Source organism: Mytilus galloprovincialis, chromosome 9, assembly GCF_965363235.1.
Source record: "Mytilus galloprovincialis chromosome 9, xbMytGall1.hap1.1, whole genome shotgun sequence".
NCBI classification, from domain to species: Eukaryota; Metazoa; Mollusca; class Bivalvia; order Mytilida; family Mytilidae; genus Mytilus; species Mytilus galloprovincialis.
The window spans coordinates 19137970-19160192 of NC_134846.1; the positions used below are offsets into that span (position 1 = coordinate 19137970).

At 31.2% G+C, this 22223-nt stretch overlaps 1 long non-coding RNA gene across 1 annotated transcript in view; it reads left to right on the forward strand.

Moving 5' to 3' along the window:
* The window catches only part of LOC143046680 (uncharacterized), a 61609-nt gene continuing 39386 nt past the window's right edge, over positions 1–22223 (forward strand). The window contains exons 1-2 of the long non-coding RNA XR_012969225.1: positions 1–218; positions 1188–1427. This is a non-coding gene — a long non-coding RNA (uncharacterized LOC143046680). The remainder of the gene's footprint in view (positions 219–1187; positions 1428–22223) is intronic.

The window sequence follows — 22223 nt, forward strand, 5'->3', positions numbered from 1 at the left end:
AATTGCAAGAAACAAACCAACCAAGCAGTCAACTAATATGGGAAGTATCAGACATTCTCAAAATGCGGTAGATGGCGATTACTTACAATCACCAACAACAGGATATTTTTGTACACACACTGACTTAGCAGATGAATCATCGTGGTGGGCAGTCGATCTTGGTGCCATTTATAAAATCAGCAATGTGATTATCTTTGGCAGAAATGACGGTTGTTGTGGTATGTTCTACATTTCGTTGGTTGCTTTCAGACAAAAAGTTTTATTAACAGAATTTTTTACTTTTGAACAAGTTATTTCTTTCTCATTAAAACACAATATAATTATAAAAATTGAGACGGAGATGTTCCTTTGGCTCCATTATACGGTGTTTATATATTCCAATGCGTTCGTTAAGCCCGAGTTTGAAGCATGTGTAGTGATATCATAGATTTTAACGAACGAAATCAATGCATCACCGGTACTATATCAAGCCAGGTATATTGTTACTTTCAATTACTTAAAACTTTTACTAAATTTTTTAATCGATGCAAATATTTGATTAGTAAATTTATCTGAACCCGTAGAAAACTTATTTAAAACAGTATTTCACATCCTACATTATACAGTAATATTGTACTTAAAGCCAATAAAGCACTATGTGATCCATGTAAACTCATTGAACCATTTAAACAAATTTAAAAGTAAAGGTTTCTTTTACCAAAGTTGTAATTAGATCTTTGAATACTCATGTAGTTTACATTGGCAAAAATATAGATTTAGACTTCAGCAAATTAAAACATTACTAAATTTGTATTCTTTTCAAACTGATAAATAAATACACACTCACGTTTATTTCTTATATAGAACTTAGCTCCTAACTATCCTACTGCCTGTCGATACTTTTATTTCATCTAGTCATGTCTTCTTTGACTGTCAATGACGTTAAAATACTTAAATCTCTAAGATGTGTTTAAGTTCTTAGTCAGGAACCTGATGTGGTTCATAAATGTTTCTCGTTTCTCGTTTTTATATAAATTGGTCTAATTTATAAGTTGGTTTTCCAGTTTGAATGGTTTTACACTCTCTGTGCTGATTATCAGATCTTGCACTTACTTAATTATTTTATAATTTTGTGGTTATTGATTGCATTCGTTTTTTATGTCAGGATTCCATGTTTTCATTTTCAAATTAAGTTCTCATTCTTTCAGTTGAGAGATTTTCGAATTTCGACATTGAGGTGATTAAACCATGCAGAAACAACCCCAATTGGTTTGTGGACAGCGTCAGCGAATTGTGTTATCACCAGCAAGCACCACTAACATTTTTGAATGCTTCATGCCATACCACAATGTTTAGACAGTATGTTCGCATACGGCTCAATGATCCAAATCCCTTAACACTATGTGAAGTTGAGGTTCATGGCACATTTATTAGTTATTCACGTTCAGGTAATTTTTCAAGAAACTATTCTTCATTAAGTCAAGTCAAATAATAGAAACATGTAATACCTTACATTTGTTTAACGTTTTTAATTTAACATGGGATTTTCATGTTTTCATATGGCCAGTGAAAACTGGAAGTATATTATTGGTCACGTTTGTATCATTTGTCTTAGGTTACCATGACGTCAATCAACACAGATATGGTGAATGTTTGCTCTAAAATCTAGTGTAAGCTCGAAAATCGAAGATAGCAGATTGTATATTACAACAAATGTTTCTACTAAGGGACGACATAATTTGATGTAAATGAAGGATAAAAAACTTAATTAAAATACTTTGGGGTTTGAGGCAAAAGTTTTGTTTATTTGACATCGACTTTACATATCGTCGCTGAGCTTCTAAAATGTTGTGAATTACAAAATTTTCAATAAAAAAATATCTCACAAACAGGCTTTGAAAATTGTGGCAAAATGCATGCTTCCAAAATGTCGTATGTGAACTTGAACATTTTTTTAAATAGCAGTGAAATAAAAGCTTCGACATTTCTGGATTATCCTAGAACTTAAACTATTTTCACAGAAATAAAGAAATGTACAGTTATTTTTTCTCAAAGCCATTTTACAACGATTTTCAAGTTTTCATACAACATTTTGGAAGCAAACTTTACAAACAACTGACATTGGCAATTTTGTAATATGTCTTATTTCACACATTTTGATTGGTCTAACTGTATGTTATTTTGTAATACCAATGATTTCCTCCCGCATTGGTGTCAAAAAGTATTTTTAGCCAAAAAAGTCATATACGACATTTTAGAAGCCCAGCGACGATATATCCATATTGATCAATCAATTTTTCCCAAATTAAGTTAAGAGGGTGAGGGGGGTCTGTGAAAAAAAAAACTATGTGAATTAAGTTTTGTATCCTACATTAAACTTTGAAGCATACACACTGAAAGTATGAAGAACTAAGATGATCTTTTGTATACCCTTTATTCATTATCATTTTCATTTCGATTTAGACCAACTGACCACTGATGCCCTCCTAAACACATTCATAAACAAAAAGAGGATGTGTTGTTATATTCTGTATGCAACAATTACGCATCAAATAGGATCAATGTACGTTTTCTGTTTGTTTTGGATAATAAACTGTCTAATTCATGCAAACGGCTTTCATTCAAATTGACATATTGGAAAAAAGTAAAAACACAAAAATACTGAACTCCGAGGACAATTCAAAAAGGAAAATCAAAAATCAAAAGGCACAATCAAAAGTCCAAACACATCAAACGAATGGATAACAACTGTCATATTCCTGACTTGGTACAGGCATTTTCTAATGTAGAAAATGGTGGATTGAACCTGGTTTTATAGCTAGCTAAACCTCTCACTTGTATGAAAATGTCTAACATACAATATTCAAACTAAAAAAATATATATATAATCAGTAAACAATGCTGGTATTGGTTACAAATTATCAGTGTTCTGTGCGTGTTTAGAAAGACATCATAGACAAGCAAGCACGTGCAATCGTATAATTACGATTTGTAAGGGATAGTTTTATTTCATACTACTATAGATGTGTATGCATACGTAATCATATTTTTGTGGTCCGATTAATGCTCAATTTTTTTTTTATGGTTTTTCAATTTTCAGTGTAACTGTTGACTTTCTTTTCTTTTGAAAATTGTACTACATCAAATGCGGTTGAAGTATTGACTTACTGCAATAAAGATGATTTAATTGGGAGTCACTTATACTTCAGTGATATTTACACAAAGTCATTAAAGTTTTTGTAATTTTTTTCAAAACTGTAGATATTACCCTTAATAAAAAATAATAATATGTAGTAAATAATTAATTTATTTATCCATTAGTTACCATTCCTTATACCTGTGAATTTGAAGGTTATAGTTATGAGGGACATAATTTGACCCTTAGCAGCGCTATTGTGAAAGTGACATTTATTGTACCTACATGTGTGCCGTCATGAAAGAATGTCATGTTGCAGACTTCAACAAGAATACCTCGAATTGCATATTAATGGAAAGGAAAACTGGATCCAATGTTGTGGCTAATTCTGAACACAAAGTGTTTTTCATCTATTAAACATTTTTTGTAGTCGATGCTGTTCATTTGTGGATTTCTGAAATCTCTTAAAATGGTATCAGACGACCAGAAAACCCTTACCTTTCCTAGAGATAAAGAAAAAAAAGGATCTAATGTCCCAAAAGACGTATTAAAATAACATTGTTATTTACGTCAATTAAACATTTTGATAATGTAGCCATACCAGGAATCTGTTATATATTCAAGACAAAATAGTTTTTATCTTGTATCTATTGTTCTCTTTGTAGAAAGCGGTAAAGATAGATATGTATTTTGTATACAGCTGCATAACATTTTTGAAGGTATTTGACTGTTTCCGACAGCTTAAATATAGTTTTTGTCCATGAAATATGTCACTAACTACTGAGATGTTGATACCTCGGAGATAAAGAGCCTATGAACAGCGCTACCAAGTAACTGCTAATGAATGAATTTCAATAAAAAAATATATTTTCGTTCGACCGATGAACTTATCCACGTTAAAATCAAATTTAATTTCAATTTAAAAAAAGTATATCTGGTATAATAACGATGTAAATGGGGAAAGTCCACAGCTCTTAGAGGTTTTTACCGATTATTCAATTTCAAACTATTGTTTATGTAAAGGAAAAGTAAACAAATACGATGGGAGCATTCAAATACCAAAGGGCAGACCATGTTATACCAGAATACAAAAAAAAAAAAGATAAACAAAAAACAATTTAGAATTACAAAACAAATATGTTGTAAACTAGAAAAAGAAACAGGAATGGACACAAGTGTTATCTTTTATTTATATGTCTATTTGAAACTATACCAGACTCACGACGGTGCTCCGAGATGATGTTTGCTAATAGTTTAATCATCTTTATATTCTGTGCCATATTTCATTTGCATGTGTTCTTGCTTATCTACCCACATTGTAAGGGGAAAACTAATAGTTTAAATATGTTCATAAAAGATATATGTATACTGTTGTATCGTTATATGCGCAGTAATAAATAAGAAAATTATTAGTCTTAACTTTGTTTTTACTTCTTCCTGTTAAATGTGACGTAAATTCCTACTGTTTCATGACAGGAGTGTAAGTACAATCATTTAATGTCTTGTTCGTTAGTCATATTTTGACTTACTCATAAGCGCGCCGATGACTAATTTTGATAGCTAATTACCATCCTATAGTAAGAAAATTTACCGAAAAGATGTGCAACATTTTAAATCATGAGATAAAATTTCCTATGTTTACCGTAGATGTTTTTATTTAATTTTGTTGATAGCACAGAAAGCACACATGACATGCCGCGTTTTCAAAATTAAATAGTATCAGATGATAGTTACAAGAATACTTTTTTCTTGTATCAATAATTTATAGCATACTGATGTCTGTTGCTTCGTATTTGTATTACATGCATAAAGTAACAAAAATTCATAAATGATAAATATTTTAAGTGTTTCGTAAGATATAAATATTAACTCTTTTTGTGTGAATTGAAACAAAACTTTTTTTCAGCGATCAGTATTATTTACCTTTTCGGTAAAAATCAAAAAGACATCAGTTTTACATATTAGATACATTACAAACATTTTACATTCGATTTTTTCTATGTTTTTTATAGACGTTCAAAGTTGAGAAGTTGCATTATGTTAGAAATAAAAAGGTATAATGACACAAAATATACAAAATGTATTGTTTCTTTTTTTTGTTATTTTTATATAGATTTCCATATTTACAGTTCTCAAAAAGGAAGCATGCCCATCTAAGTGTATTTGGTAAGGTAATGAATATGCAATTCAAATGATATTGTTAACCCGTTTTATCAAGAACAAGTTGGCCTACAATTCGATAAAAAAAAATAGAGGTTGACATGATGTTTTAACAAACATATTTATATCTTACTACGAAAAAAGCTCTAAATCGATAGATACAAATAAATCCAACCGCTGGCGAAGTTCATCAGTTGGTTAAGGCACATTTAAATGCTTACAAATAAGCAAAGCAAAGGCCTCCACATTTTCTCTTTTACGCTGTTGAATACTAAGATACGTTTCTGTCATTACGGTATACAAAATGTAGTTTCTTTTTTAATTCGAATACATAGAAAAATACACGCTAAATATTTGTTTTGGTCGGTTATGAAACTCAAAATTGTTTACTTACCTCATTTTGAATCATTGGTATTGAATGATTGAAGGTGTAATACAGATTTTTGAGATGTAGTACACTTGTATACTTTTTACATCAAAATGATCATTCGATCCAGTTGTTAAAATGACGTATCTCAATAGTGAAAACGTGAGTGAACTTTAAATTCAACCTCAAATTAAATAGCTGCATTGGTTTTTTAAGTTAAAAGTATAACATGTACACTACGAAAACAATAGTCATCTTGTTTCCAATAGGATCGTATAGGTATCTTAAAACTTATTTCTTCTGTAAATAAATAAGAAACTGTCATGAACAGGTTTGTAAACCAGGCTTACGTGCAGATTGGTAGCCCTCCACCTTTTAGAGTTATGGGCTGTGGATATTTGCTGACTGTTTTTCCAGACGAGTAGGTTTCAAATGTTTATGCCCTTTATTTGTCTGACATTACCTACCGTAGAAATTTGGTATATTGTACATGACTATATAAAGGGCTTTAACTCAAAATTATACCAGTCATTAAGTGCGACATTGACAATACTTTCTTGTAACTTTAACTTTGTTAATTTGGCTAATCACTTCTGGTCGTTTTCAGGTTTTTCAGGTATCGATTTTGTTTAAGTTTAAATACATAGTAAATTGACTCAAACTTGTTGTTTCTTAAATTGAAAGGAATTTTTTCCACTTGTATTTTTGTCCATCTGATGAGTTAAGCCTTTTTCAACTGATTTCTATAGTTCGTTCTTATGTTGTACTGTTATACCACTGTCCCAGGTTAGGGGAGGGTTGGGATCCCGCTAACATGTTTAACCCCGCCACATTATTTATGTATGTGCCTGTCCCAAGTTAGGAGCCTGTAATTCAGTGGTTGTCGTTTGTTTATGTGTTACATATTTGTTTTTCGTGCATTTTTTATATAAATAAGGCCGTTAGTTTTCTCGTTTGAATTGTTTTCCATTGTCTTATCGGGGCCTTTTATAGCTGACTATGCGGTATGGGCTTTGCTCATTGTTGAAGGGCGTACGGTGACCTATAGTTGTTAATGTCTGTGTCATTTTGGTCTTTTGAGGACAGTTGTCTCATTGGCAATCATACCACATCTTCTTTTTTTATATTTTGACAATATTTTCGTGCATTGTACACGTATTCCCTGAAATTTTCCTTATAAGTTAAGTCTACGTAGTACTTGATTCTTATACACTCCTCTCTATAACAGCGCATCACTGATAGATAAGCATCGATATATTGAAGTACGATGTACATGTAAGTACATATGTGTTTAATAATAATAATAGTTAGTAAGATTTGAACTAACTAATGACAGAATATTTATACCAATAAAACAATATTCAGAGATTAATTTACAGTATTGAATTGGTAACCTCTTATACTATTTTGTTTTCAAAGATTGATAAGTTTACGTCGATTGTTTCTAAATGTCCGGATTCGGTTATCAACATCACTGTACAATTTATGATGCGCTATTTCGTTAAATGAGTTTTGTAGACGAAACGCGCGTCTGGCGTAATAAATCATAATCCTGGTACCTTTGATAACTATTTCTATGGGTACAGTCAAACCTGCGAACCAAATCTTGGTTTCAAGTGAATAATTTAGTAAAGGTTTTAAGTAATATACGGAAACGTAATTCCTGATTTAATTATTTACTACAAATTTAAATATTACGCTCATTGCATAGACATAGACACGGGCCTAGCGAACGAGTTTAGATATAAAAATGCCGTTAAAAGGAAAAGGAACAACATCGTCTAAAAAGGAAAAATGATACTAAAAGCAGTGAAAGAAAAAACAGTTGTTTTATTGTTTATTTATGTGACACTTATTGTTGTTACTATTTGATTGATTAAAAGCAAGTTTCCTTCGGTAATTCCCACAGTATATTGATGTATAAAATATTAAACGGTAGAGTCATGACAAATATAAGACAAATTATTAAAATCAGTATCTCAATCATTTTCTTTTATTTTTTATAAAATAATTTTTATGAGCATCAGGTTTGAAAATTTGAAGGAAGTCTATGGTGACAAATATCTGTTGTAATAGGTGTATATTCATATTTCTTACTGACAAAAAGATATTATATTACACTATAAATATTATGGCATTTCCTTATTGGCATTTAAACAAATTCAGTTTTTCTATAAGACATATAATGGTCTTTTATTTGTTTTTTATGTAATGTCACATGTAAAAGATCGAGAAAAGGTTCTTCCGTTTACCGGTTACTGCACAGTAATATCTGAAGATTATCCGGAGCAGGTCTGAAATTTTATGGATAACCACGTGCGATTTTGTTGATGACTGTATACGTAGCTACAGAGGTATTGCCTCCTTTGACACAATTGTTATATGTACTAAATTTTGAAGCTGAATTTCGATAACCGGTAATTTAATATTTAATAAAGCTAAATAATATTCAATCTTTTGTATTTTGAAAGAAGAAATCTTTACAAAGTATAGTAGGCAGTATTGAGTTAAGCCTAATTGAGCAGAAGTGTAGCTTCAAGTGTCACATAATGACAAGCTCTTGAAAAATCCAATTGATCTGCCGGGTTTGACGAGACAATCTATTTTTGGATAGAGATTAAACAATTTTCACAATAATATTACGATACGTATACAATTTTACTTTATATTTTTTCTCTATAAATATGCTTCCACATCAAATTCATGTAGACATTAATTTTCAAACAATTCTATCAGTAAACATTTGTATAAAAAGAAGCTTTTAGATTGTATTTCTTCAAATATTTGTTCAAATAACCGGAAAATGTTCCGCTTTTCATTCAATTTAACTTTCCAAGTTTTCGTTTTTAATTGTGTAAAATCGAAAATATAGACGTTTAGTACTTATTGTTCAACATGTATCCTTTTGGATACTCATCTTCGAAATAGATTATTTTAAAATGTATAGTATAGACACTTGACTTTTTAGTTTTAACCGTTGTTCATGTTGTTTATAAACATTTATTATATCATACCAAATACTTTGTATGCAGTACAAGAAGAATCGTTATTTGGCCATTAAGTCAGAAATAATTAAAGCTTAAAGAGACTAAGGTATTTTAGAAAACACACATCATTTATTTTGTTAAAAGGAGCTCCTCCAAGCTAACGTAAATTCTGTGGTTTCAATTCGTTACGACAATCATGTTGGTGAAGCTGTTAAGCTTGTTGATCTGTGTTCATTCTGTGGAATCATTTAAGGTAATACTACTATTTTAGTCTAATTATTGCCTAATACTAGTAATTTGTTCATTGTAATGAAATGTACGGGAGATTCGTTAATTTTAGCAAGGGATTATTTGAATAAAATATATTATTGATCAAAGATAAAGCGATATAGTTTGAGTAGTTTATGTGGTCAATACACAGTGAGTACATTTTAAATGTTCTTGTAACGTCTTCGCCTGAGATGTGATAATAATATGATTATCTACCACATAATCTCTGGAGTGACATCTATATGCTTAACAGACATTAAGATGTTGAGACTTACCTCTAAATGTGATGAGAAAGATAACAAAAAACATTCAAACTACAAGATAAATGATTTAATTGGCCACGTAAATTCATATCGTTATTGTAGATTCTATCATATGTCAAAATGTTGTTTGTATTAATTAAAAATTCTGATTTAAATTTTAGTTTATACTTTTATATCTATTTTTAGTGTGAAGTACAAGTAATAAGTAAGTTTACGGTTAAATTTAGTTCCCCTGGTCGTTATGAATTAATTTGTAACTATTCGTATTATCAATACCCATAATTGTTAGTAATCATACAAGTAAGAAAAAAATTAAACAAGAACAATGTATTGAAATATTGTTCAGCAATGTCATAAGTGGAACGAAAAGACACAAAAGAAAGTCTTCAATACTCTAAGATTTACACTAGTAAAGATATAGCTTCAGATGATCAATGTCATAAATGTTAGAAATATCTTCGTAATTGGCTTATTGGCTCAACTATACAATACCAATGAACTAAGGTAAACATTATTTCTCGTGACTATAAATTACAATCACCAGATCTTGCAAAATTAAAACTCGGGACAATTTCAACAGTAAATCATGTCTTTACAATAAATATCATTGAGAGTTGATGATAACCATCTCAATAAGGAACACCAATTAGCAGCGTAACCTTAAAATAAGAATGTTTTTTTTTATTTATCTTGATAATAACCTGAATTAGATTGAAAAATAATAAACGAGCAGTTGTGAAGACTGCTTCTCAAGTAGTTTAGAAATATTCTAAAATGATAATGTTGTACTCAACGGTCCCGGAAACACACAATAATTAAGTGACAGTTCTGACAATCTATCCATTATCAATCAAATGGCATACCGTATAAAGGCAACAGTAGTGTACCGCTGTTCAAACTCATAAATCCATGGACAAAAAACAAAATCGGGGTAACAACCTAAAACTGAGGGAAACGCATAAATATAAGAGGAGAACAACGACACAACACTACAATGTAACTAACACACACAGAAACGGACCAAGCATCAGACAAAATCCCACGAGAATAACAAATATAACATCAAAACCAAACACATGAATTTGGGATAGACAAGTACTGTGACACGTATAGCGGGTTATTTTCGCGGCTGCAAATTTTCGCAGATAGAACAAAATCGCCAAAATAAATTCCGCCAATTTGAAAGTGCACATACAAAGATATTGATAATGTTTTGAATCCGTCAAAATAAAAATCGCCAAGATATTTCGTATACATTATTCAATGAAAATCGCAAATGTTTTAACCAACGACAATAACCCGCTATACAATATCTATCAATATATTGTACAGGTGATCAAAGTTATATTGGGTGTTTTGTTGATACCCGTAATAGACTGTTACCATTAAGATATCAGCTTAATGGCAGAGATTACCAGGAAATGGAGAACAACAGATGTGTACTTTATTGTAAAGATCAAGGATATATGTATGCTGGAACAGAGGTAATATTGAAAATTTAAAAGCTACAATATCTTTGAAAAATGACTACGTTTCAAATAAAAGAGGGACAAAAGATACCAGAGAGACAGTCAAACTCATAAATGGAAAATAAACTGACAACGCCATGGCAAAAAATGAAATGGCAAACAGACAAATAGTAGTACACATAATACAACATAGAAAACAACAAAATAAGCAACACGAACCCCATCAAAAACTAGGGGTTGTCTCAGGTGCTCCAGAAGGGTAAGCAGATCCTGCTCCGCTAAACAAACACATAAATTATGCATATGAGTTAAAGAATTTCACAGTGAATAATGTTCTTGATTTTACATCAAAAATGAATATAAACGTTACGTCATTGGTAGGATATCCTGTGCTTAAGACTTTTGTCCTCAACTACACGGTTTTGATATAGTATTTTGAAATATTTCCCAGAATGCATCTACTAACGAACACCAAAACTTATAACTTCCATAGTATCTTTCTTAAACTTATAAATTTAAGGGTATTTTTTCAGTTTACTATTTTTAAATCTTAAATTTTGTATCAGTACATATGGTGAATAGGATGTCGTCTCAATAATGTTATCGTAGAGTGGTTGTTTCGGACACAAATTAAGGCTTAGTAAATAAGAACGTCTGCTTGCAATGATACTTGTATTGAACTCTGAAAAGCTAACGTCACAACAACAGTGACGTCGTGTACATGGAGAGCGGTAGCGGGAACACCTCATGTGTAATTCTTAACATTCTGGGGCCCGCAAATGAATTTTTAATACAATAAGATGAAATAAATTATGAAAATTTCACTTTGAATTACTGTCTCTGATAAATATAAAACTTTAAATCTTTCACTGTCTTTGATAATGAGCACGAATGAAAATAATACTATTTCACAGTCTGTAATAAAGCATCTGAACAGATTCGTCCCGATCTTACAGGGTTAATTGCAGTTTTGAGCAAAACATTTGTGGTTGCCTGTGATTGTGAAATTGTGTCCGGTTCCTTCGCGTTGTGTTGTATGGTACTTACGTTTACACTGTCTAGATAATCATTATTTGTATTCTCTTTACATAAACTTGTGTGATGACGCTTGTCACACTTTCTGCATGATTTGATTGACTTACAATCAACCAAATTGTGATGTCCTAAACAGTTGAAGCAGAGGCGGTCTCTTTTTACTATTGACATGCGGTCTTTATAATCAGTAACTTTGGTACAGTTTACCGACGTGTGTGATTCTTTACAAAATGCGCATGACTTTACGTGAATTTGTCTGTTGGTTTGTTTTGTATGTACTTTTACATTGGTGTGAAATGCTGCAGTAGCAGTAGGATTTTCATGACTGTCTGTTGAGTTACCGGCTTCCATGATATTTATTTCATTAAATATGCCTTTTCGTAAGTCTGCTAAGCGTATGTTTGTGGACCCAAATTCTCTTGCTAGGCTTTTTCGAATTTCCCCTGGTAGTTTGTTCAATATTATTGGCACTAACAGCGCTCCGTATGAATCATCAGTTTGTCCTAGTGATTCTAAACCTCTTATGTAAATTTCAATGTTGTCATAAAAATGTCGGAGGTTGAAAAGTGTGTACCTAGGCGACGTAATATCAATAAGTTCCTGCATATACCTCTGTGTAATTTTATGTTGCTGACCATATCTTTCTTGTAATAGGGAAATGGCCTTTTCATAGTTTGCATTAGTGAGCGCAAAACCTGTCACTGATTTTAGAGCTTCATCGTGAAGTAACGATTTCAAATAATTAAATTTTTGGACGTTGCTTAAGGTTGGGTTCGTATGCACGGCTGTCTCAAATGAGTCCCAAAATGATTGCCATTGAAGTATATCTCCATCGAAAGTAGGGAGATTCAACATGGGTAGTTTGTTGTATTCACTAGTTGAGCTAAAAGATGGGCGAAAATCTGACAAACGGTAATTTGAATTGTTCTGATGTTCTGTATATGAAGAGTTTATAGTATGAACGGGTTGAGTAGTTTCTATGCGTGAAGTAAAACTTTCTACGTGTGTATTCAACGCTGTAGTTTTGACTAAGATAAATTTGTTGACTTGACGAATTTTACCTTCTAAGTTAAATGCATACTCATCTGCTTCAACGATCTCTGTTTCAATATCTCCGTCGTCCAGTTCCTGTACTATGTCCTCATCTAACTTGCGTAATATTTCTTGCTTCCGATTCAGACTATCCAATATGTTTGACAAATCCTCCGTGTCCACGGTTCCATCATCTTCCTGTTGAACATCTTCAAATTTCTTTATCAGTCTGGAAACTGCACTTCTATGTCCTGCTCGTATCGAACGTAGCTTCAGATTCATCCTGGTCTCGGTACCAATATCGTAGAGTGGTTGTTTCGGACACAAATTAAGGCTTAGTAAATAAGAACGTCTGCTTGCAATGATACTTGTATTGAACTCTGAAAAGCTAACGTCACAACAACAGTGACGTCGTGTACATGGAGAGCGGTAGCGGGAACACCTCATGTGCAATTCTTAACAAATGTGTATACTGACCTGCTTTTCAAGGATATATATATATATACATATATTTATTAAGACATGGTTGTTGTCATTATTGTGGTGAGGTAGCGTTTTTGCATTGTATGTCCCATTTCCTTTTTTCCGGTTTTTGTTTATTTGTTTTTGCAAAATAACTTTCTATTTTTTTATTGGAATATACATTGTACATTTTTTTAGACTGAATGACATCTGTTCGTTTTTTAATTTAGTGAGAACGAGATTTGCATGTTCTTTCCTGCAAATGTCAACATACACGGCTGATTATATATTTGATCTTTTTGTTTTATTTTTTCCATTATTGATATTCTTTTCTGGCTTATAACATGTATTTGATTAATAGAGTAATTATGCTAGATATGTTCCGAAATTAGATGCCACCATTAACTATAATTTGCTTGAACAATTTTACTCTGTATAAATCGTTGCAATTTTATTTGTTCATAATATGCCTAAGAAATGTAAGGTTTTCTAAATTTGTAGAATTAAATCGAATAGTAAAATGTTAACATGTATGTATAACACGCGTGAAATGATTTCCTATTTATTCATTGTCAACACACTATTTAAGTAGATTAAAGTCATATGCAACGCGGGACTGTTGATGCATATCCAATTCGTGAACCAATGCATGCATATATATACCATACGCTTGGTCTTATGTGCACGATTTGATAATTTTTTACGCATCAATATCGTATATACATAAAAACTTGCTCTCACTGTTATGACATGAAAATGTGGCAGCTAATTAGTTATCATGTTTTGAAGCCGTAGTTTACCAATTGTTGCCTAATAATAAACAATCAACAAATAAACATGGATGTTGAGGACGTGTATAACATGTACAATACGATAATGGCTTATTAAAATGGCAGATCCATGCGTATTGAGATCCCCGCATTTCTACTAAAAAGGTCACGCTGAGTTTATTGCATACGGAAAACACATCGGCGAATTGTTTCCTTGAAGCAAACAATTAAAACAACATAAATGTCTTCTTAATTTGGAAAAATTATAGATTTGTTTTGAGAAAAAAAGTATATGTTCATAAGTTTTATCAAAACAAAACCCATCCATTAAGTTATAGAAAAACATATACATCATTTTGTTTTTAATTTGAATTTCATACGACTTTAAATGTATTAGGAACCTATAGCCTTGCTACAAATGATGGTTTTCTCAATTTAACCAAAAGTAACCGGGAGACTGGCTACTGATTTGAAGTTGATAACGAGCTACAACCCACGACCGATTGCAGATGTTGGCGATGCCAGCGTCAGACAATGACTAGCATTTAGTCACTTGCTTGAAAATACTTGCTTGAATTCCACTTGTAGAATTAGACACAAGTCATATGCAGTTGACATAGTTGAAAGTTTAATAACTCAGGATGAATTACATGTAGTTTTACAAAATGATACAAATTGAGAGGATATTGTCAGTACGAATGCCTGACTCTCACTGATTTTAGAACTTCAGAATACTTATTCAAATTTGCAAGGTTACAATTTAATGATAAACACAAGATTATCGAATGACAAAGAAATAATACAATCAGCACCGGTGCTTTATGTTTGCGCGCATTACCATTACATTTGCGCGCAAATGAATTAACAAAAGAATATATAGATGAAAAGTATGTCGCTTTGGCGTTATGCTAAATAGCCGGCTAACTGAAATAACTATAAAGTATTAATTATTCTTTACATCAGAAAACATCAGAATTATGTAAAGCTGCGACTATATCTATTATTACAAAAAAAATATCTGGAAATAAATTTCCGACTATGAGAAAATATGATGACATTAATTGTTTCTTCTAACAGAAAAAAAAAGATTTATAAAGAACAATGACGAAAATGACAAATATTGCAAATTAAATTATTTAGATAAAACAATATAATGTAAATTTATGACCGAACATTTTGAAATCAGTAAAAATTCATAAATATAAAATGTATGAATAATACACTTTTAAAATAGTTCCAAATGAGCACATTTTACCTAAATTATCGCTATCACACAATTATTTCCAATAAGCGACGAATATTTAAAATAGTCAATCGTTCCAGATTATCTCTCCTTAAGTCACAGGACATGCCAGCTACATAATATAACCGACTGAAGTATAATGAAGTATAATGCAATAATCATATGAAAATTAACCACAATTTTGTATGTTAGGGGTCACGTATCATGTCATCATAAATTATACGAAAATAAAAAGACATGTCATGCGAATAAATATTTTTCGACTAAATTGTTTACTTCCGTTGCCAAGACCGTACGAGTCGATCAGTTATGATTGCAAAAAGTTATCAAAGGTACCAGGATTATAATGCAAACCATGTCATTTTTAATTATTTGACAACGGTATTTCCCTTATGAATAAGTCTGTTTAAATGTTTGGTTAGCTCTTGAGTTGAATGACCACATTTCTTTGCTTTGTATTAGATATTACCTTAATAATTTGATGTGAAATAACTCAATGTCTGAAAGTTGATAGATATTGATGAATGATGCCTTTGTAAAAAAAATGATGAAGCGATGATAAATGTTGCGTATTCATCTGTGATATCTACATATCCTTGTGTTATATTTTTTCAGTAAACGTATCTACTAGTGTAATTACTTGTTTTAGCATCATCGTGTTTGTTTTTGCGGTGATGATCCGTATCAATACGGACCAGATAATGCTGCCTCTGAATACAAACCATGTCATATTTAGTTATTTGACAACAGTATTTCCCTTATGAATAAGTCTGTTTAAATGTTTGGTTAGCTCCTAAGGTGAATTACCACATGTGTATGCTTTGTGTAAAATATTACCTTAATGATTTAATGTGGAATACCTGAACGTTTAAGATGTCTGTAGTGGATTTATGGTGACGAATGATGTTTTTATCGATAATAACTTTTTTTGTAAATATCGAAACCCCTGGTGTAGTATTTTTTCAGTTAACTTATTTTCTAGTGATATTTTATTTAAGGCACATGTTGCATGTTTTTGTGGTGATGACCCGTTTCGGTATGGACCAGATAATGTTGCCTCTGAATACATTATGAATTATGACTGCGATCAAAAGTGCGCTGGTGATGTCATGCAGATATGTGGAGGCGGTTGGCGATTGTCGATATATAGCACAGGTATTGAAAATTGAAAAAGAGACCAAATCAAAAAATATAATTTGACTAAATTACACAAAGTTTCAAATGAATATTCAAGGTGGTATTTTGAAATGTTGCCGGTATAAACCCAATTTATTGTTATACAATGATAAAATTGAGAATGGAAATGGGGAATTAAATCCGTTTTGACATATTATCTATGACTAAAGTTATTATGTAAATTTTGTTGGAAGAGCGTGCAAATGGAATAAAACCGAAAGATTCTAAATTAATGACATGCAATACGACTCCATTAACTACGAATTCAACAAAACCAATATAAATGTAAGATTGACAGTGCATTTTGAATATATTAGAAATACACTGCAATAGCTAATTTGGGTTACTGTATTGATTGAAACATATTAGCAAACCTGAAACGTTCAATTGCTTATCTGAGAAAATAATTACAAAATCAAGATAACTTTCATTTATTTTGTGCATCCGAAGTTTTCTTTGACTTAATAAGTAAAAAGCCACAATTGAAAGATTATTTAACATATTTTCATTTGTATCAACATAAGGTCAACATTCCGAAAACATATTTGGTCAATCTTTATTGTTTTTTTTTTTAAATTGAGACATTAGCTTATTCATGACAAGTTCATTTAAAAAATAATTTAAATTAACAACAAACAGTATAATATGGTGACACAATTTCAATCACAAATAGTCATATGTAAACTTGATCGTTTATACTATCCCATATACATTGGTGAAATTTTCTTTCAGGGTTTGTACCCTTCAAACAAGAACACGCTCGATATGTGCTACTGTCAAATAACACGAAGCTCACAGCAATGGCAAACCAAGTGCTAACGGTATCAAGCACAATAGAATGTGCCCAATATTGTTCCTTGTCACTCAACTGTAAAGTGTTCGTAATTTCCACAAAATTAGTTTTATATGAAAGCTTAGAAATTATGTGCGAGGGACTTCAACAAGAACAGGAATTCAACGTGTACTTGATGAAATAAGTTGAAAGCATGCACATTATATTTCTGAATAGTTTTTGCCGATCCATATTATTAGCTATATATATATAGTTTGTCGATATTTATCAATTATCAAATAAACTACTGACGAGGTCAATATGTTAAAGATGAGCCAGTTTAGACTTTATTGACCGATATAACATTTTGACTGATTGGAAGTCTTAATTGTTTTATTTCATAATTATGTAAAAATTTAGTAGGAAAATCGACTTCAATGTGTTTTCTATGTTTTTTTAACTTTTGTTTTGTAATATTTTTCACATACCATTGAGAATATTAATAAAGAAGATAAACCTTTGTTTTTCTGTTTAGGACAATTAAAAAAATATTATATGATTTTAGAATGCTGTGGTGTTTTCCTGTAATTGTTATGTGTAAAGTCATTTAACTTATCTACTAGTAAAATTTCGGAGAGGAACGGCTCATATCCGGATCTAAATTCACCGTTAGTATACACATAAATAGAAAAAGCGTTAGTATACTTAAAAATCAAAACAAGGCTTCAGTTAGAGGTTGACCTTGTACCTTCATGCATGGTTTGTTGACATTTTGTGTCGTTTATGTTATAGTATCAAATGTCATTTTTTTATAGTTCGAATATAAATTCGAAAATACAATGAACGACAAATGACACAGTTATTTTAATCGAGTAGTGGTATTAAACATTTTTGGATTCTTAGACATTCTACAGAACTTCTGGACAATTTTAAAACTAGGTCTATTTCTGAAATTAATTCTAACATACTTTTGATTTTTTAACCCTGTATGCCAACATTTCCCATGTGAATTATAAAATTGTTTTCTGTAAACACCGAACGACAAAATTTATTCCTATGTGACGTATAAATTTTCTGACGTCAGACACGCGAAGCAATGAATGTGTTTATACTTTGAAAGATGCTTGTGTGCCTTTTTTGTAAAATTGTTTGTTGTAAGATTGTAACACAATGATGACTGCTGTACCCATATTTTGACTATTTTATTTATTATGTCTGTTTTGTTCACACATCGTGGTAAATATAACGGAATTTGATGAGACTGTTGTAAAAGTGAGAGGTTTAAAACCAGGGTTCAATCCACCATTTTTATATTTGAAAATGCCTGTACCAAGTCAGGAATATGACAGTTGTTGTCCATTCGTTTGATGTGTTTTGTCATTTGATTTTGCCATGTGATTATGGACTTTCAAATTGAATTTTCTTTTCTGTTTTTTTCTGTTTTTTTGTGATTTTACTTTTTACTATCAAATTCACAAAGAGTCGGAACATATCTCTGCGTCAACATTTTTTGATAATTATGTTGGATTTTTATCAAATATGTTTTCTTACCCATTGCCAAAATATGAAGTTTATCAAGAAATGCATGCATGAATTTTATCAATTTCAAACCATTCTGTGTTGGAATCAGCTTTTTAAAATTATATTATTTCTATTAATGTATCAAACCTCGATTTACAATATTAACAAAATGACATACATATTACAAATTTCAAATCTTATAATGAAAATGATTTTTCAGAATTGACTTCAACAGATTTATCAAACAAATAAACTTTAAAATTTGTAGAGTATTTTGCAAAATCTATTTTTTCAGCTTAAAATGAAAAATGTTTGGCGTAAATATACACGGTCTATTCTGCTTACTTTGATCCGCTGTTTTCTTTTTGTCTACTTACTGAGAAGATAGTTTCATCCTATAGAAACACGTGCACCTTTTCGGGAAACAAGGTATCGAATCAAAATTTCGTAAGGCAAACTCAAATCTCAGTTTTATTTATCAGATGAAATTGCAAATGCTGAAAATAAATTTGACAGTTCATATATATGCTGTCGATTACTCGTATGCATAACAAGTAAGTCTAGACACAATGTTGCTCATTTAGTTGTCTCTGAATCATTATAATGTTTAATATGTAAACGTTTGTCCTATGTTGACTATGATGATCTATTTCTGTTACGTTACTTCTAGCTTTGTTTTTCGTTTTTACTGGGTTGCTGTGTCTGTATACTTTTTTTATATTCTTTGTTGACAAATGTGTTTGTTTTATAGTGAATAAGATTATAGCACAATGTTGACTGCGGTACACCTGTTTTGAAATTTTGTTCAATTATATCTGTTTGTTTCGTTCACACATTGTTGTTAATTTAATGGAATTTTATGCGATTGTCATACACGTGAGAAGTTTATCTAGCTATAAAACCATGATTAATTCACTAATTTTACATACGGAAATAGCTATACCAAGTAAGGAATATGACAGTTGTTATCCATTTGTTTAATTTGTTAGAGCTTTGACTTTTGACATTTCAGACGCGGATCCAGGCATCTTAAAGTGAGGGATGTTCCAATACATGCAAGTCAAATGAAAAGAGAGGAACCATACTAAAGTGATTGAATTATATTGAACGCTTAAACTGGCTTTGCTATAGTTACACGAGATAATATTTATTTTTATTTTTTTTTCTGCTCAGATCTCGAGGCCACTCTTAGCTCAAACAAGAGGGACGAAAGATACCAAAGGGACAATCAAACTCATAAATCTAAAACAAACTGACAACGCCATGGCTAAAAATTGAAAAGACAAACAAATAACAGCACACATGACACAACATAGAAAACTAAAGAATAAACAACACGAACTCCACCAAAAAACTAGGGGTGAAGACAGTTTTAGACCAGCCTCAGCATGTAGACATAAACATTTAAGACAACCTTAATCTGTTAATAAGGATGTATATAAAGGCATTGTTAAGGAAAATATAGAAAATGTTATGAGTCGCACTGGTTGTCATGGGTCAATTGGGCGTTTCAGAATCTAATGCATTATGGGTCATATTTTCGAAAATATACACGAAAACTTCGTGATTGGTTGAAAACGTCATAAACAATAGAAATTTAACAAATGACGTGAACCTTTTTTTAGTCCTTTACATTTTGAAACTGCAAGTTGGCAAAAATCGTGTATTTAAGAGGTGCTAGGTCTAATGTAGTAACTTGTCCAATCAGCCATTTTATTTTTTTATTGTAACAAACTGTTTTAATTCTAAACTAAGCTCGTAGAATCTTGATGGTTTTATTTAATAACTCCAATCAATTTTTATATGTAATTATAGTGTTTTAATTTGCTATTTGTTCCGTAACATTATAGCAACAAACTTTATATTATATAAATTCAAATGACAACTGCATCATAATTTCAGAAATAAATGTCACATAAAACGTAGCGTATGTATATATTCATAAGAAGCAAAATTTAAGTGAAATACACCAACTGAAATCATATCTAATTTCTTGATTATTCTTTGTAATGCACGACTAATTGTAAAGAAATTAGTTTGAAATAAAGCATGCATTGTATTGAATTACTGGCCTTTTTTGTTAATTTTCAATGTAACTTATCTAAAATTTTATTGTATCAAAAACATTTAACTTAATATCTGATAAACAGTGTACTTAATAATTATATAACCCAATTAGTAGCTTCATTGTAGATTAGTGCGTATCTAATTAGAAAAACGCCAATTTCATTTTGTAAAAACAAAACAACAGGTATTCAAGTTCAAATTTTATTTCGTTTGTTCAAACAAAAACATGCTTCATATTGTACTTTAATATTTGCTGTTTATGGTCATTTGTAACAATATGATACTGCGTAAAACTAAAATGAAACAGAATTGCTTTAAAGAAAGGATATATTTAATAACATGTAAATACTTAATGGATAATACTACATAACATGCATGTTTTATAAGAATCTGTGATTTTGATTGGTTGACAACAAACGTGAGTCACTCTTAATATTATATTTCATTTCCGTATAAATTACAGCAATGACAGAGGGGCGAAATAAATCAGAGGAACAGTTAAACTCATAAATAAAAATACTGACAACGCCATTGGTAAAAATGAGAACGACAAACATACAAATAATAATAAACATGGCACAACATAGAAAACTGAAGAATAAGCAACACGAACCACAAAAAACTTGGGGTCGATATCATGTGCTGCGGAAGGGTAAGCAGATCCTGCTCCACATGTTGCACCGGTCGTGTTGCTCATGTTATCACAAAACCGGTAAATAGTCTTATTCTGTAGGTCCCATTCGTGAAAAGGGAAGGGTGCTGTAGTTCCGAAATAAGGAACATATTCGATATCATCTGTGAAACAGTTATTCCATAACGGGTCAACCAACAACATTCACGAAGGGATGATTTCAACTTCATTATGTAGAATTCTTGGTTTAAAAGCTTCCTTGTGATCAGCAATCCTCTATCAAGGAAATCATGATAGGAAATACAAGTCCGGGAAAATTGTATCAATCAGGAGATATATACTCGGTATGCAGGCGCTGCTAGATTGTTGCTACATAAAATTGAAAGTTAACAATTGGGAAGTTGATATAATCTCCTTTTTCGTAAAGTTGTGTTTTCAACCGACCCTCATTGGGAATTTATAGATGGAAGTCAAGAGACTTAACTGTATCTGTTGTATCCTTTATCTCTAGTTCTATGGGACCGATGCGTTCAACATAATCATCAAATTTTGAATTAGAACATCATCTCTATAGCGGAAAGTAAAGTTAAAGGATATTGCTTTCTTCTTACCTTTCTTGATAAGAAGTTATTGTATGAAATCAACCTCATCATGATAAAGAAACAAGTCGGCAGGAAGAGGGGAACAATTTGTTTCTATTGGAATGCCGATCGTCTGTTCTCTAAACGTAACAAATATATTGTCGATCAAGAAAATAAGCATCTTGATAACGTCAGTTTCAGATAATTTTTAGTTTGAATTATGGTGATTCTTTACAAAGTATGATTTATACCACCCTAAGACAAGAGACTTATATCTACGTTGGTGATTTTTTTTTAAAGAA